Source organism: Pinus tabuliformis, chromosome 8 (assembly GCF_031772625.1).
Source record: "Pinus tabuliformis cultivar Carrire ecotype Pingquan chromosome 8, CPIR1, whole genome shotgun sequence".
NCBI lineage: Eukaryota > Viridiplantae > Streptophyta > Pinopsida > Pinales > Pinaceae > Pinus > Pinus tabuliformis.
Window position 1 is genome coordinate 598,805,444 of NC_142294.1, and position 19,199 is coordinate 598,824,642.

The 19,199-nt window shown below is 36.5% G+C and overlaps 1 pseudogene; it reads right to left on the bottom strand.

Moving 5' to 3' along the window:
* Window positions 1–12,430: 12,430 nt before the first annotated feature.
* On the bottom strand, window positions 12,431–16,505 carry LOC149236898 (ABC transporter C family member 10-like; annotated as a pseudogene).
* Between the last annotated feature and the right edge of the window lie 2,694 nt (window positions 16,506–19,199).

Below are 19,199 nucleotides of genomic sequence, written 5' to 3' on the forward strand. Positions count from 1 at the left end.
TGTTCAATATCCATTTCTCTCCTATTCTAATCTTGCACTTGGATAGTCTATTCATGATTTCTTCTGTGTCTAATGCCAAATAATTGTCATCTTATCTTTGCATTGATAAATTGAATTTGCAATTGAACATGTTGTTCATGTTTCTATTGTGTCCAATGCCAGATAACTGTCTTCTTATCTCTGCATTGATAAATTAGATTTGCAAGCTTCTTTTACTTCCTTTAGTTGGTCATTCATATGTTTTTATATATGAATCTGCCAATACAGTCAGTATTCTCCATCCATCCATTGAATCTACAAACTATTGAACATTAGTGGTCTAAAGCCTTAGAAAGCTGAGGGTGTTCATGCATGTATTGAGTAAAAACAGAGTTGAAATGGTTATCTAGCTTGATCCAAACCACCATCCATTCCAATAGTTCAGAGAACAATATTGAATATTATATGTTACCAGGCATCTCCGAGCTGCAACCTAGGAGAGTTTCCTAGAGTGATAACAAGACCTAAAGAAACGAATTATTTAGTTTGATTTAAGATTTTATTCCTATGCTCAAAAAGTTTGGAGAGAAGCCTGTTGAGCTCACTCTAATTTTGACAACGTAAAAGGCTAGGAAGGTCAGTATTGCAACAAAGATTTTGAAACTAAGATCTAATGTGGTTGTACATGGGGCACTCTAAGAGGAAGTGATTTTCATCCTCGATGTTCGTATTCTCATAGAGATGTTAGAACCTTTCCATCCATGGTGTTTTAGGAACTACGCAATGACCCATTTCACTATGGAGCTCATGAGAGTTCATTCTAATCTTAGCTATATCAATTTTCTTCTTTGAGCTAGTTAAAACAGAGAGATACTTTTGATCTTCTAGGGTGGGGTCGATGACCTCCTTATAATATCTTAATTTTCTTTTAGCTGCTAAATCTTTCTCACACCATATTTTTTCTTTGAACTTAGAAGTAACAATATTTTTAATGTTATTAATGTTTTGCAATGCAACATTCTCGTCGATCTCCCAATGGTTTAACTAGGCCGTAGTGTCTTTATACCAACCTCGTTTGAGCCTTAGGTGGTTTTGGCTAGAATTTAAAGCTAGCTTAAGAAGTCTATGGTCTCCTATGTTATTAGTTTGTGCTTGTACAATAGAAGCCTAGTCATAGCTAGGCTCTCGATAGGGGAAATACCCACTTCTATAAGGAGAATAGGATAGGGTGTGTTTCTTTTAATTTTGAGGTTATACTTATAAAACGCTTCTAGATTTGCTCAATATTTCTCTAGGATTCTCTAGAGATGCTACAACCCCAAACCTCACATCCATATAAGATAACCAGAGTGACTAAAGTTTCAAAGAGGAACTTGTTTCTATCCCACATTACGAGGTTTGTCATTTTACAATGATTTTCAAGACCAAAATAAGCTTTCCATCCCCCATTAATCCTTTTCTCAATGCTATAGTCCTACTTGAGCTTGTGATGAATATAAATTCCTAGGTACTTGTAGGAAGACACTTCCTCCAAGTTACTATTGTCATACATAAACTTAACGTAAGTGTCCTTCTTGGATTTGATAATCATAACTTTTGTTTTGTCAGTGTTAACAATCATACCCATGGTAGAGCAGAAATCCTTAAGAAGAATAAGTTGCTTATCAAGATCAGATGGGCACCTTGCGAGAAGAACAATATTGTCAGTGTAGAGAAGAAGGATGATGACTATCCCAGCTAAGATCATGCCAACACATCCTTCTTCCTCTAATCAACCTTCTAGATTATCGATGTAAATGCCAAATAGGGTAGGGGAGAGAGGGCAACCTTGTTTAACTCCAATATTACACTTAATATCTTTCAACCACCCCTCATTGCTCTTTAACTTGGCAATTACATTCTCATATAACCTTATAGTGGTAGCTCTCAACTCAAAAGGAACCTTTAGCTCTTCTAATCTGTTCCAAAGGTTGTTTCTAGGAACCTTATCGAAAGCCTTTCTAAAGTCCACAAAGCAACAAAAGATAATAGACTTATCATTGCGGAATTCCTCCACAATGATCCTAAGTGTAATGAGGTGGTCTGTTGTTGAGTGCTGCTTTCTAAAACCCGCTTGGCCTTTAGCCTACTTACCTTCACTTTCAAGCCATATGCTCAACTTCCTTTCCAAAATAATACCATATAACTTGGCTAGGAGAGGGTTGATCATAATTGTCCGATAATTAGAGGGGTTATTTGTATCCCCACTTTTAAAAATAGGGCTAATGAGGCTTTGAGTACATGGTTTAGGGAACCCTTTCTTGACCGCTTGATTGAAAAGCTTGTGACTGTGGGGGATGAGGACAGGACCTCCAAATTTTAAGATTTCTGCCTGGTAACCTTCAATGTCCTTAGCTTTCCCATTAGCCAAGTGATTAACCCCAAAATCAATGTCTTCTAATGAGAAAACTTCTTTCATTGTGAGCAGGGTTTAAAAGTTATCCATGACATTTGGAGATTCATAAAGCTTTTTAAGATATGAATTCCAGTCATGTAAAGCAATTTTATTATTATCTTTAGTTGTCCTAGTTAGAATCTGCCTCCAGAATTTCTTAGGAGCTACCTTAGAGAGGTGTAAGAGATTTTCTTGTCTTTTACGAATATACTGCCTTTTTTTCCTTTTAGTTAGGGCTTTGTATATTTTTATCTTGCACACACACACACACACACACACATATATATATATATATATTTATTTATTTTAAATTAGCTTTTTTGTTAAAATAATTTTTTCATTTACATAGATTTCCTTATATGTTCATCTCACAGAGAAAACAGAGTCCCAACAACAACAAAAAAAAGTGTACGCAGACCCTCGATCCATTTATACCACATTATAAACATGGTCTACTAGTATAATCAAGTCTCATCCATTAAGGATCCTGAGCACATACCCAAAAACTGACTGATCTATGCATTCAAAATTATGCCAATACAACACAAAAAGGATAAGTAAATAGGGATAAGTATATAGGAGAGACTACTTTTAGATTTCAATATACCCTGACCTCTAGAATGCTAGAGTAAAAAACAATTAACTTATCTTGCCCAACATCTGATTGCATTCTTCTTTTGACAATATATTATCCTCATTATTCTATTCTCGAAATATGTGAGAGATAGAAATTCTTTCGAAAGGCATGATCAATGATATGATCCTATCCATCCGATGTGAGAGAGCTGGAGCTTCTAATTAAAATGTTCGATTCGCCCACTCGAGGATCATCTTAGAATCACTTTAAAATCACCATATACATCTATTTTGGCAATATCCAACCACTTGGCACAGTAGAGGTTACTCCACAGTACAAGTAACTCTGCTCTCATGTTAGTACCACAACCACTGAACCATATAAACTTATAGAAATCTCCAGGCCTGATAACCATTAACGTCCCACTGCTACATTGCTCTGATGATGCCTCATTGAAAAAACCAGTCGGTAACTTGTTCCAAATATCCTTCAAAATAAAACATCTTTTTGATATATTTTTTTGTAACGAGGCCTTTGTCCATAAATAAAAAAAGAGATTTTAATTTTGGAAACCTCACATCCAGGTCTTGATGGAAAAATCTTATCATTTCACGATCTCAAAATAGCTCATATTATATAAAATAAAAGTGATCTGTATTCCTTGTAATCTACAAACCAATGAGACAGGCAGGCACCAATAGAGAACAGTTTCCAAGAAGCATTGAGTTGAAGAATATAAAGTTGGAGGATATGAAGGATTCCTTTCCAAACTACGTCAGCAAATGGGAAAAATAAGAAAATTATGATTAACATCTTCCAAGTATAAGTAATAAAGTGTACACCTACCAGGTCCGAGAAAGTCTTTTTTAAATAATTTTTACCCATGATTTTATCATGGACCAACTAAACTAGAAAGTATTTTTTTAAATAAATTTACCCATGTGAGGATTTTATCATGGACCACTCACTAACATAAACATTTTAGCTTATGTGGGATATCCCACTTACATGTTTCTTGAAACGATGTGGTCTTAGAATCCAAAGATAGACCTCGAGACAAGAATAAGTATATTGTTTTGACCAATAATAGTCCTAGAATCCAAAGATAGACCCTGGGACAAGAATAAGTATATACCCTTGACCATATCGTCGTTTCATGTCACTCGATCTTCCTTTGTTGTGAATGTAATTCCTGCCATTCTAAGATGAAGAATATGCTCATTCCATTTTTCAGCTAAAGCATCGATGAGACCTATGTCCCCTGCCTCTCTCCAAGAAATTTTTCTCAAGTTTGGTCCTCTATCCACGAATATGTGTTTTAACGAGAAAAGACCTTTACCATGTAATTGAGCCAGAAGTGGGAGAGACAATTTATCTGTACTAGACATTCTTTTGATAGCCACCAAACTAATCTCTCCCATCGATCCTGAGCCAATTTCCCATATTATGTTTCCCATAAACCAGTGGTGTTTAGTTTTCATTAAGCTTCTCTAGAACAAAGATGCCACTTTTTTCTCTAGAGCCCCTTCCCTTATCTAGCTCACCAATGTAAGGTTCGTTATATATTTTTTGAAAATTATTTGATGCCAAATGCTACTGCCACTAATAGCTATCCATAAAATTTTGATCAACAACGCCAAATTGAATCTTTCTGGATCTTTAATACCCTAGATGCCTAAAAATGCCTGTCTAAAAAGTGACTCTAGATGCACAAGGTGGAATTTCAATTTATTCACAAACCCGACCCACAAAAAATTGGTTGTGATGGCCTTTATTCTATTGATTGTGGCATTTGGAAGCTTGAAAATACGCATATAATATATAGCAATGTTTTTAAGCACCAACATTATCGTAATGAGTCGACCACCCAAGGATAATCATTTGAAATACCACGATCTAAGTCTTTTCCAACAACTAGTCCTTGTCATTGATCTCATAATTGTTGGGCTTAATGAAAAAACCAAGGTATCTAAAGCCACATCCAAAGCAAAATACTTTACTCTAAAAAGGCTGTCTATCTCCATCATCGAATCCAACTCTTGGATTGACAATATCATAGTAGACTTTCCCTTGCTCATGATAAGAGTTGATGCTTCCCCAAAATCAGTTAAAATATGATGATATGCCTTCCATTCCAAGATGGTTCCTTTCCCAATCAAAATAACATCATCGAAAAACATCAAATAAGACAGAGAAATGTGCCTAGAAAGGCTACACCCGATGATAACCCCCCTTGACCTAGCCTCTCAAATCCTTTTGTTCAAACCATCAGTGACAGTTAGGAATGATAGTGGTGATAAGGCACATCCCTATCTTAAACCACTAGACACTCGGAAGGATTCGAGTAAGAGCCCGTTTATGATGACCACCAGGTGAGTCATCCAAACATAGGCCATGATCCAATTGACGACCACCAAGTGAGTCGTTGAAAGATATTCCATGATCCAATTGACACACTAAACTCCAAAACCAATCTATTCTTACAAAGTATCAACTTAAGAAGCTCCCACTCCATGTAGTTGTATGCTTTAATAAGGTCTATCTTCAATAGACATGGCTCAAACTACTTGGATTTAATAGAATGTGCACACTCTTGTGATATTTCTATGACTTCATATATCTATCTTTGTTCCAGAAAATCAAATTGCTTAGATGTGATATGCTTCGATAACACAGGCTTGATCCAGTTAGTAATCATTTTAGAAATCAATATCTGTCCTTGTTCCAAAAAATCAAATTGCTCAGATGTGATATGCTTTGATAACACAGGGTTGATCCAGTTAGCAATCAATTTAGAAATCATATTACAAAGAGAGATAAGACAATAATTAGAAAATGAAGATCGATTTACCCAATATCAAGCACAAATGTAGAGATTCTTAGACCATAGCAACTAATTCCTCAATCATGATATCTTCCTTGATCATGATATCTTGAAAGTATAAAAAGAACTCCACCAACCATCTATCTAGCCCTATACTATTATATTTTTCCAAGACTTTCACAACCCCTAATACCTTATCCTTAGAGACTGACTTTTCCACAAGCACTCTCACCTCCTCACTAATCATATTTAGAAATAAATTAACAAAATCCATCTATTTATCAACTATTTTCTCTTCTCTAGCTCTGTATAGTTGACTGAAATACCTTAGTGCTTCCCTCTCAATATCCTCTTGAGTGGAAATGGATTTCTCCTCATCTTTGATTAGCCAAATGGCATTTTTCTACCTCCTGTAAGATGCTTGATTATGGAAGAAACAATTATTATTGTCAGCCTCTGCCACCCACAATCCCTTGCTCTTAATGTGTCATTCCTCTCCTGATCCAATATAATCTTGCTTTTTCTCCTTTCTAATTTGAGAAGCTTTACCTTAAATTAATATGAAAATTAACATGGGTCCTTCGGATCTATCAACCACTCCATCTTCCTATCAATGTCTAATAGCTCCTAAATCATCCCCTTTTTCTTAACACTTACCCAATTCCTTACTGCTCTTTTCATTGCTTTAATCCTATAGCTTCCATAGCTTCTATACATGTGACCCCACTCCCTACGGTCGGCGAGAGCCAAGTGTTGTGGATCCACTTAAAAAAATCCAATTCCTTGAGCCAATCATGATTGAATTTGAAGGGAAAGAATCTCTTTTGATTTCAAAATCAAACACTTATATCTCGTGCTAGCAACCGACGCAAACTTCTCATTAACATTTTTTTTTTTACAGAGAATATATTAGCAATATAAAGGATTTTATATTCATGTATTTTATATTTTATAAAGAAAGATTAACGTAAGAATATCATTACTTTTATCTATAAGATATCAAAAATTATTTATATTACCAAATATATTAGCAATATAATATTTTATATTGATGTATTTTGTATATTACGAAGCAACTCAACTTAAGAATATCATTACTCTTATCCATTTGATATGACACATTACTTCGTATTTATGGGGTTTTGATCATATTAATTTTAATTTCAAATTTTATGGGAGTTATTGAAAGTGGAAGTTAATTGTGGGGTTATAATTTTTTAATAGTCATTTAAATTTGATAATGACATTATTTCATTATTAGGAGACATTGTTCAATATTAAGATTGATTCCAAATTATAGTCTATAATAATTATGGTGACAATATTTTATTATTAAGACATATTGTACTAGGAAAACCAATTTTACTAATGTAATTGATATATGGTTATTGTATTAGTCTATGCACAATCTAAATTTGAAAGAAAAACATATTTACTTTAACATAAAGTTTTAATTTCTATTTTAAAAAGAAAAAAACATATTTAATTTAACATAAAATTTATCTTTAATCTAATATATTAGCATAAATAATTTTAAACCCTAAATCAAGATGGATCAAATCTATGGAACTGCAATAAGGCTTGTCCACTCTGAACACAAACTTAACATAAAATTTACTTTCTATCTTCAATTTAATATGTCATCTTAGATCCTTCTTAGCGTTGAATTTATCAAGCCTGTCCACTCTGAAAACAAGTTAGAAAATCTGTACTTTAACATAAAATTTAATTTCTATCTTCCTTTAATATATCACAGTAGATCTTTCTTGGCTTTGAATTTATCAAGCCCTTGTATGGATCAAATATTTGAAAGTAAAAACTATTTTCAAAATGAAAAACATGACCAAAGGTTTTCACTTTAAAATATGTGAATCTAGGAAAAAAAAATGATATTTTCAATACCTATAGATTTAAGATTAAGATCATTAATAAATATAAAATTAAGATAAATTTAAAATATTTTCATTAATTTTCCAGAGAAATCATTTTTTCCTTGATTCAAGTGACTATCAATACAACTATTTTGGTATGTAGTCATTACAAGAGCATTTCCCTCCGCAATGCTGTACTGGCAAAAAGATAACCCCCAGATGAACGATTTATATCAGTTAAAGCCGTTATTGGACTTCCTCGTTTTGATGAAAAGATTCCAGAAGTCTGGGGACATCTCATTATAATTTGACTCCAACGTACGAATAGTATGCACCACATACTCAACTAAACCAGCTTTAGGTATGACGTATATGTTTAACAAATCCACATACAAGAACTATTTCCACCTCTATAGCTCAATAAATGCTCCCTTACATTACTGTTACTCTGTGGGAATAGACGGTAGTACAATCACGCTGACACACCTGAATATTTCTGGACAAGCGCTTTCTGGTAAAACCATACCATGGATAACCGCCATGTACAATACATAAAACCATACCATGCTATGCTATGCATCTGGACGGGGCATCTGAGATATGACGCGCTGAGCATGCATGTTACTCCATGTTAACCGAACAATTCAAATTCAATTTCGAAATTTGAACTGGTGAATCCGCCCCCCAAATTCGAAATTTAAACTGGTGAACCCGCCCCGCCCAAATTCAAAATTTGAACATCGATAATTGCAAACCGCCCCGCCCAAATTCAAAATTTGAACATCGATAATTTCTATATCTCGCATTTCAAGTCGCCTAGCATCATGGTTCAGGGCGGGCACGAGACATATATCCAGAATTCCTTCCTGGGGCAGAGCATTACCGTCGGCGGAAGCCCCGACGAGAAGAAATTCAGCGGCGTGGGCATAAGCCTCATGGGCGACGACAACACTGTAACGGACGTTGTCATCTTTTCGACTGCTGTGGGGATTGCAGTGACAGGTCAAGCCAATATCCTCACAGGAGTTCACTATTATAACAAGGCCACGGGCTTCGGAGGAGTTGGAATCAAACTAAAGCTCGGTGGATTGACTCAGACAAGGAGCATTGGTTGTTATTTGGATTATACCGCCATTGTTGCAGAGGATCCTGTGCAGCTTGATATTACCAATAGTTTATTTATTGGAGATGCCAACATGGTGCTGAAATCAACCCTTGCCAAGCACGCCAATATTCTTAGCCTCCGCATATTCCATAACCAAATATTCAAGAAATGAAACCACTATAAAAGGTTGGTCGATAAGCTTCATCTCTGCGCAGCTGGTTAGAGCAGTACCGCCATGGGAACTGCTTGCAGAACGAAGGTTGTGCTTCTAATGTTTCCTTAATTTGCTAAAGTTTCTGTTGGAGGTTCTAAGTTTGTTCCTCTAATAGCTCTGGAAGTTGGGCAAACTCAACCAAAGGAGACAATTTGAGATGCTCTTTGATGTGTAAAATCAAATCATAGATCTTCCTGCTGGTTTGATAAAGTTACACATGATTGGTATTGTGCGACATCATCAAATCATAGATCTTCAAGCTGGTTTTATAACATTACACATGATTGGTATTGTGCTACGTCGTGCCACCTATAATGCTTCTTGTTAAAGGGCATCCAAATATTTAAGCCATATACTCACAGCGTAACCCTTATCATTCTTGTTCTTCTTTATTGCCTGGTGGTCTCTCTAGATCTGCTTAACAATAGGCTTTATTTTCATTACTACATCTTTTAGAGGCACCAATTCTTTCCTGCAACGAACTGCAATGTCTATGCGATCCATGATCTGTTGCATTACTTTGTCGATACCCACACCAATAAAGTTAAGAAGCTTTTTAATTTGAAGTTAGCATCTAGCAGTGGCACACCTAGTTTTGTTTTTTCTTCTTTTTAAAATCGTTTTGATCCTGAGCGTGAGAGATATTGATTTTGAAAATTTATTCAATTTATAAATTAGGAGTAATATTTACAATGAGATTTATGTATAACTTAAATTTGAGTAGGAATTAGTTGTAGTAAAGACGTCCTCGTTGACCAGAGCAAGCAATCGCAAACACTGTTTAGAGCCAATTCCCATTGCCTTCGTGGAGGCTTTGGAAAATAACGTCTAACACACAAATCACAAAGCAGATCAAGTCAGTAATTATTTATATTATTTTGGTCTTTCAATGAATAACAGCGCAAATTTTCCATGTATTTTCTGGTTTCAAATTTAATTTCTAAAAAGCTTTCAATTTTAATTTTGAATTCACCTTTAATTTCATTTCATTTTAAAATTTAAAGCTTTCAGATGGTTTCACGTTTGGAATGAATAATGGATGGAAAATTGAATTTCTGAAAGCTTTCAATCTTAATTGACGAGGGAGAATGTTAAGAAGATTTCTAATTTGAAGTGAGCATCTTCTAACCTCACAGAAAAGAGTGGACACATCTGTTTGGTTCTTCTACGTCATTTTTATTCGTAGCGTGAGGAAGATCGTTCCGTTTAGAAATTAGGGATAGCTCGAGGGTCGAGTTAAAGTATACCATGATTATTACGCCGTAAGGCGTTCCCCTCTGAAATCAACTTCCCCAACTGCTTTTTTGTCATAACCCTGACCGTCAGATCTATTGTTAGACGATTAAATGTTTTCCCACCCTTGGATATTACTAACTGTAAAATCAATTGAATCTTAATGTGCATCTAACCCTAAGCCTGTTCATTTCTTTTGTTTTTTTTAATATGGCTAATTCTCTGTTTCTTCAACTGAATCTTGATGTGCATTTAACCCTAAGCCTGTTCATTTCTTTTGTTTTTTTTAATCCGGCTAATTCTCTGTTTCTTGTCCTGCGTGCAGGGCCTCCAGTTATTCTGCAATTCAAAGGTCCTCCAGTGGTTCTGCAATTCAAGCGCTTCAGCACCGAAGAAGGCACTTGAATCCTTCGGTACAGGTAATGTGTTCTGAACCCTTTACCATCTGCCAAAAGGTCCTCCCATTACCTTTGAATATATACATAAATGTTCTTTTGCTAAATCTTTCCCTGTGTTCAGTTGCAGAGTTATTTCCATGTTCAACGGGCATTGCCGAAGGCAACCCAACCCACCTCAGAAACAAGAAATGGTGGTCGATACAGGCAGCGAGCTGTCATGGCTAGAATGCAATCTCTTATCGGCTCCTGGTTCCACTTTTAATCCCATTCTCTCCGCCTCTTACCAACTTACCAACCTATCCCCTGTAGCTCATCTGTCTGCACAAAAGAGACCAACAATTTCGAGTTCCCACAGCCTATAACAGCAACCGTCTCTGCCAACACTGCTACTCTTATGTCGGGACCTTTGCAGATGGGTGCTCAGTCCAATTCATGTCTCCCCTATTTTGAAAATCCCCAATTTCGTCTTCGGGTGCATGCCATCACTGGTACCCGACACCCCGGGTCTCATTGGTTTGAGCCAGGGCTCTCTGTCATTCTTTTCCTACTGCATTCCGGACCATGTTCTTTACCCACAATCCGCATGCATTCTCCTGTTCGGAGACTCCCCATTTCCTAAATATCTCCATTACACGCCCCTGTATACCCAATCCATTCCTCTGCCCTATTTCAACAGAGTGGCCTATGCTGTCAAGCTCTACGACATCATGGTTGGACTACGGTTTCTCTCAATCCCGCCAACTGTCTTCTTTCCGGACAACATGGGCGTCGGGCAGACCATGGTGGACTCTGGCACGCAGTTCAGTTTTATTTTGGACGCTTACACACCCCTTAGGCAGGCATTTCTTGCACATAACCGAGGGACCTTGAATCCGGTAGAGTGTCCCCAACTTCCTTCTCTTCCCTTTTAACTAGCTGATCCCCCTTAGGAGCTCTATTTGAAATCAATCGTTCTTTCTGTGATATTCTCCTTTGAATTTCTCTCTCTTCATTGATGGGTTCATCTTTTGTGGATAGCATTGTCACTGTTGATTCATTGGAACCAAAATTATTCCTGTGTGCATTCACAAGCTCCCTAAATGCCTCACTTGAGACCAACAGTTCTTGATATTGCCCTGCTTGATGAGTCTCTCCATCCACCATCAATTGCAAAAGAGAGACTTTAGTGTAGAAATTCAAAGAAAACTTGCCAAAACTACGAGCATTAGATATGTTAAAATTACAGAAATTATAATTATGTGGCATCTGTTAGAAAACTTCGTCAAAAGGTTGTATACAAGCAAACAAACAGCATCCACACGACTAGGACAACTGTTTACTAACCACCATAATAGCATTTCTGTTTCAAATGGTCAATATATGGCTTCAAAAGAGTGTCCCCAACTTCCTTCTCTTCCCTTTTAACTAGCTCATCCCCCTTAGGAGCTCTATTTAAAATCAATCGTTCTTTCTGTGATATTCTCCTTTGAATTTCTCTCTCTTCATTGATGGGTTCATCTTTTGTGGATAGCATTGTCGCTGCTGATTCACTGGAACCAAAATTATTCCTGTGTGCATTCACAAGCTCCGTAAATGCCTCACTTGAGACCAACAGTTCCTGATATTTCCCTGCTTGATGAATCTCTCCATCCACCATCAATTGCAAAAGAGAGACTTTAGTGTAGAAATTCAAAGAAAACTTGCCAAAACTACGAGCATTAGATATGTTAAAATTACAGAAATTATAATTATGTGGCATCTATTAGAAAACTTCGTCAAAAGGTTGTATACAAGCAAACAAACAACATCCACACGACTAGGACAACTGTTTACTAACCACCATAATAGCATCAAATGTCGGGAGAAAATCAACTTGGTGTGTTACAAGGATCATTGTCTTGTTTGACAGTGCTCCCATTATGTATTCCTACACATCAAAATCCGTGATTAATAAGAACTGAGGAAGCTAAGGAAAATGAAAATCATTGTTGTAGAAAGGTGCAACGTACAAATTAGTACTAGCTAGATATTAACTGTAAAACCCTTATATCAAAAGAAAATCACCACATTAACCATAAACAGGCTAGTAGCAGTATGAGCATCAACAACACTGAAAGGATCATCCAAAAGATAAATATCAGAATCTTGATATAAGGCACGGGCAAGCTATCCGCTACTTCTAGCCACCGCTGAGATTGATACCTCTTTCTCCTATTTCAGTCAGATCGCCAAAGGGAAGATTTTGGAGGTCTTTATCCAGTGAAGAGTTGAAGATAACTTCCTGATATTTCTACTCGTCCATGGAACGTCCAAATAATATGTTGTTCCGTACTATTCCAGTTTGAATCCATGCAGTCTGAGAAACATGTGCGACGGTGTCATAGACTTGCAACTGCAGTGGCAGGGTTGAAAACGTTAAGAAGGAGAATCCATCAATTTAAATGGTTGACAATGTTAAGGTAAGGGGATAAATAATTCATACTCACACTGCCCCTCAACTTTGGTACTTCTCCGAGTATCGCAGCTAAAAGAATTGATTTTCCAGATCCAACTTCTCCACAAATTGCCAATTTTTGGCCATGCTTAACCTCTATATTTATGTTTCTCAATATGGGCTTTGATGAACTGGAATCCCAACTTAGTGTTGTAGAACTGATAAGAAGAGACAGGTCAGAATTCTGATGAAATACCATTACCCGCTCAACCACCCCATCCTGTAATTCAGCAGCCTCAAGAAAGTTGATGATACGACTTAATGAGACATTGGCTTGAATAATAACATTGATTACATCAGGAATTAGTCGAAGAGGTTCTTGAACGATGCACAAAGTGGCTATGGACGTGAAGACGTTGCTTGGAGTCAGAGGAATTTTAAGAAAATAGTAGGTTACAAACGTTGCAGTCGAAATCAAAACAGGAGATGACCAAAACAATAACTTATTGTAGGCTTTAATAAGTTAAACTGCAGATAGCCATTTGAACTCTACCTTGTGCATCTTGTCAATACTTTCTTTGAAGCGTTCCTCCCATGCATGAAATTTCAGTACTTTCATATGCACCAGTGCTTCTATGGTAGCCCTTAACCGTTGATCCTGGGCTGACATGAGTTCAGTTTGAAACTTATGTTGTAACTTTCCCATTAGAGGGTTACAAAGCATGGTAATGATGATAACTACCGAGGCTGAAAGTGTGGCCCATCCAATTACATGGAAGAGGATGCTTAAAGCCAATATGAGTTGGAGTACTGTTTTCCAAGTCTGATGAAACCAGAAAGGAAATTCGCCAATATGATAAGCATCTACAGCCATATAATTCATGATTTCTCCGATTGTATGCACCTGTTTAGCAGCTAGCTTCATTGGTCAGCTGTAGTTGTTTCTGATGGATTGCTGCAACAAGTGAAGAGCGCATCTGCAGACCAATCCATCTAGTGCCAAAATAACATTGCCTTTGAGATATGGACGCTATGGTCTTGGCAATAAAGAGTGTTCCTACCAAAAAAATGATTCATATTTGAATGACTGTCTAACTTCTGAAACTCCAATAAAGGCATTCAAAACAAGTGGTCCAGAAGACACAGTAAATACATTGAGAAAAGCATAGAACCCAGTCCTTGCCATATTTTTCCAGTGACAACAAACCAAAGCCCAGAAAACTGATGGAGTGGCAGATGGGTTTTTTTGCTTTTCGCCTCAACAATTCTTCTGTAAATGTTGTATATATATTTTGTACTTGATCATCTACACACACAAGGAAAATCATCTTCTTCTAGAGGCTGCTTCTTTCCTTTGGACAAAAGATAATTCAACCACCAAAATGTCATCCTGCTGAAGAATCCTGCCTTGGCAAAAGGAGTCACATTGGAATTTAACTTCAACAGATCTTCCTTGGAAACCCTCTGGCTGGAGTTGAGATATCTGATCTTCCTTCAGAGGCCCTATAAAGATAGTGAGTTGACATTTTAAGTGAGTTGATATTTTAAGGACTAATTCCAAAATGCAACAGTACTTGGCAGAAGATTGAAATGGGCTAGGGCTGTTGGTATATATATATGATTTGTGAATCTTTTGATCATTCTCTATTGGTCTACATATTTTATGAGTGATTTTAATATTTGTAACAACATTCTTCGATTGTTCTTGCAGAGAGAAATCCTTTGAAAAAATCCACAAAGGGCCATGACTTATCATCACCTCAATGCAGAAAATTTAGTTACGATGAGGTCAAGGAAATAACTGGTGGCTTTGGAAGGCAAATTGGCAGAGGAGGATTTGGGCCTGTCCGTCTGCAAAATGGGCTTGAGGTGGCTGTCAAAGTACTGTCAGAGTCATCAAAACAAGGAGACAAGGAATTCTCAACAGAGGTATGTATGGCTGCTTAATTGATCAGCGTTTCACATTTTCCTATATAAACAAGAAAGGTTTTTTTAATTAAAGATAAAATATTTTTATCTCTAGAGAAACATTTCGGCATTTTTAAAAAGAGATATGTGCAAAGGGCACTGTGACTCACTGAAAAGAAAGGTATAATATAGGTTACTATGCTTTCGAAAGTGCACCATAAAAATCTTGTGCCCTTTGTGGGATATTGTTGTGAAGGAGGAAATCAGATATTGATTTACCAGTATATGTCCAAGGGAAACTTGAGGGGAATTCTCCATGGTATGGGTCAAATCCTGGGCTATCTTGTCTTGTGTTTAATCTTGAAAAACAATTTCAATTTATCTATATATATGTGTGTGTGTGTGTGTGTGTGTGTCTTATTGTGCAGTGTATATATAGATATTCTTAACTATTATTTTCTTGTTGTACAAGGCCAAATCATTGTTGTAGAAAGGTGCAACGTACAAATTAGTACTAGCTACATATTAACTGTAAAACCCTTATATCAAAATAAAATCACCACATTAACCATAAACAGGCTAGTAGCAGTATGAGCATCAACAACACTGAAAGGATCATCCAAAAGATAAATATCAGAATCTTGATATAAGGCACGGGCAAGCTATCTGCTACTTCTAGCCACTGCTGAGATTGATACCTCTTTCTCCTATTTCAGTCAGATCGCCAAAGGGAAGATTTTGGAGGTCTTTATCCAGTGAAGAGTTGAAGATAACTTCCTGATATTTCTACTCGTCCATGGAACGTCCAAATAATATGTTGTTCCGTACTGTTCCAGTTTGAATCCATGCAGTCTGAGAAACATGTGCGACGGTGTCATAGACTTGCAACTGCAGTGGCAGGGTTGAAAACGTTAAGAAAGAGAATCCATCAATTTAAACGGTTGACAATGTTAAGGTAAGGGGATAAATAATTCATACTCACACTACCCCTCAACTTTGGTACTTCTCCGAGTATCGCAGCTAAAAGAATTGATTTTCCAGATCCAACTTCTCCACAAATTGCCAATTTTTGGCCATGCTTAACCTCTATATTTATGTTTCTCAATATGGGCTTTGATGAACTGGAATCCCAACTTAGTGTTGTAGAACTGATAAGAAGAGACAGGTCAGAATTCTGATGAAATACCATTACCCACTCAACCACCCCATCCTGTAATTCGGCAGCCTCAAGAAAGTTGATGATACGACTTAATGAGACATTGGCTTGAATAATAACATTGATTACATCAGGAATTAGTCGAAGAGGTTCTTGAACGATGCGCAAAGTGGCTATGAACGTGAAGACGTTGCTTGGAGTCAGAGGAATTTTAAGAAAATAGTAGGTTACAAACGTTGCAGTCGAAATCAAAACAGGAGATGACCAAAACAATAACTTATTGTAGGCTTTAATAAGTGAAACTGCAGATAGCCATTTGAACTCTACCTTGTGCATCTTGTCAATACTTTCTTTGAAGCGTTCCTCCCATGCATGAAATTTCAGTACTTTCATATCCACCAGTGCTTCTATGGTAGCCCTTAACCGCTAATCCTGGGCTGACATGAGTTTAGTTTGAAACTTATGTTGTAACTTTCCCATTAGAGGGTTACAAAGCATGGTAATGATGATAAATACCGAGGCTGAAAGTGTGGCACATCCAATTACATGGAAGAGGATGCTTAAAGCCAATATGAGTTGGAGTACTGTTTTCCAAGTCTGATGAACCAGAAAGGAAATTCGCCAATATGATAAGCATCTACAGCCATATAATTCATGATTTCTCCGGTTGTATGCACCTATTTAGCAGCTAGCTTCATTGGTCAACTGTATTTGTTTCTGATGGATTACTGCAACAAGTGAAGAGTGCATCTGCAGACCAATCCGTCTAGTGCCAAAATAACATTGCCTTTGAGATATGGACGCTATGGTCTTGGCAATAAAGAGTGTTCCTACCAAAAAAATGATTCATATTTGAATGATTGTCTAACTTCTGAAACTCCAATAAAGGCATTCAAAACAAGTGGTCCAGAAGACACAGTAAATACATTGAGAAAAGCATAGAACCCAGTCCCTGCCATATTTTTCCAGTGACAACAAACCAAAGCCCAGAAAACTGATGGAGTGGCAGATGGGTTTTTCTGCTTTTCGCCTCAACAATTCTTCTGTAAATGTTGTATATATATTTTGTACTTGATCATCTACACACACAAGGAAAATCATCTTCTTCTAGAGGCTGCTTCTTTCCTTTGGACAAAAGATAATTCAACCACCAAAATGTCATCCTGCTGAAGAATCCTGCCTTGGCAAAAGGAGTCACATTGGAATTTAACTTCAACAGATCTTCCTCGGAAACCCTCTCGCTGGAGTTGAGATATCTGATCTTCCTTCAGAGGCCCTATAAAGATAGTGAGTTGACATTTTAAGTGAGATGATATTTAAGGACTAATTCCAAAATGCAACAGTACTTGGTAGAAGATTGAAATGGGCTAGGGCTATTAGTATCTATATATGATTTGTGAATTTTTTGATCATTCTCTATTGGTCTACATATTTTATGAGTGATTTTAATATTTGTAACAACATTCTTCGATTGTTCTTGCAGAGAGAAATCCTTTGAAAAAATCCACAAAGGGCCATGACTTATCATCACCTAAATGCAGAAAATTTAGTTACGATGAGGTCAAGGAAATAACTAGTGGCTTTGGAAGGAAAATTGGCAGAGGAGGATTTGGGCCTGTCCGTCTGCAAAATGGGCTTGAGGAGGCTGTCAAAGTACTGTCAGAGTCATCAAAACAAGGAGACAAGGAATTCTCAACAGAGGTATGTATGGTTGCTTAATTGATCAGTGTTTCACATTTTCCTATATAAAGAAGAAAGGTTTTTTTAATTAAAGATAAAATATTTTTATCTCTAGAGAAACATTTCAGCATTTTTAAAAATAGATATGTGCAAAGGGCAGTGTGACTCATTGAAAAGAAAGGTATAATATTGGTTACTATGCTTTCGAAAGTCACAATAAAAATCCTATGCCCTTTGTGGGTTATTGTTGTGAAGCAGGAAATCAGATATTGATTTACCAGTATATATCCAAGGGAAACTTGGGGGGAATTCTCCATGGTATGGGTCAAATCCTGGGCTATCTTGTCTTGTGTTTAATCTTGAAAAACAATTTCAATTTATCTATATATATATATGTGTTGTCTTATTGTGCAGTGTATATATATATATATATATATATATATATATATATATATATATATATATATATATATATATATATATTCTTAACTATTATTTTCTTGTTGTACAAGGCCAAATGCTTTACAGCAGTTGGTTGACTGGAAAACAAGGCTTGACATTGCATTGAATGCAACTTCTTAACTATTATTTTCTTGCGGTATAGGGCCAAATGCTTTACAACAGTTGGCTGACTGAAAAACAAGGCTTGACATTGTATTGAATGAATCTCAAGGTGAGTGTCCTTCCCTCTTGAAAAAACCATGAATTTAGACTTTGTATCTTACGTAAATGAGTTGACTAATGTCAATGTCTCTGTAAAAATAATAATCAAGACTGGAATACTTGCATAATCATTGTCGGTTGTAAACCTATCATAATTCATAGAGATATCAAAACTACTAATATTCTTTCAAGTGAATGGATGGAAGAAAAACTATCAGACCTTGGGTTGTCTAGGTTTGGCCCCTCAAGCGAAGCAACCCATGTCTCAACAGATGTGAAGGGTACATTTGGATACCTTGATCTTGAATATTACACATTTCCCATTCAATTTTTCTCTCTGTTGTTTCATTCAATTTATCTGGAACTGAAAATCAAAAGAGAAAATGGATTCTTCGATCTTCATAGGGCCATTACTTTGAAAAAATATGCCACTACGCACAATTTGACAGAGGAAAGTGATGTATATAGCTTTGGAGTTGTGACTTTTGAGATAATATTTGGGAGAGAACTAGTGGATACAAATGTTTCTGGCGAAAATAGTCATATCGTCTCGTGGGTAAGCTTCGTTAATACAACTATATTTGTATTTGTGGGTATGAAATTATTGGAGAATTAGAATTCTAATGGTGTTGTGGATCTGAATTTGTGTGCAGAGAAGATCGATGATTTGCGAAGGAAATATTGAAGGCATTTTAGATAAAAGGGTACTTTTTGTGACAAGTCCTTTCTCCATTAAAAAAAAAA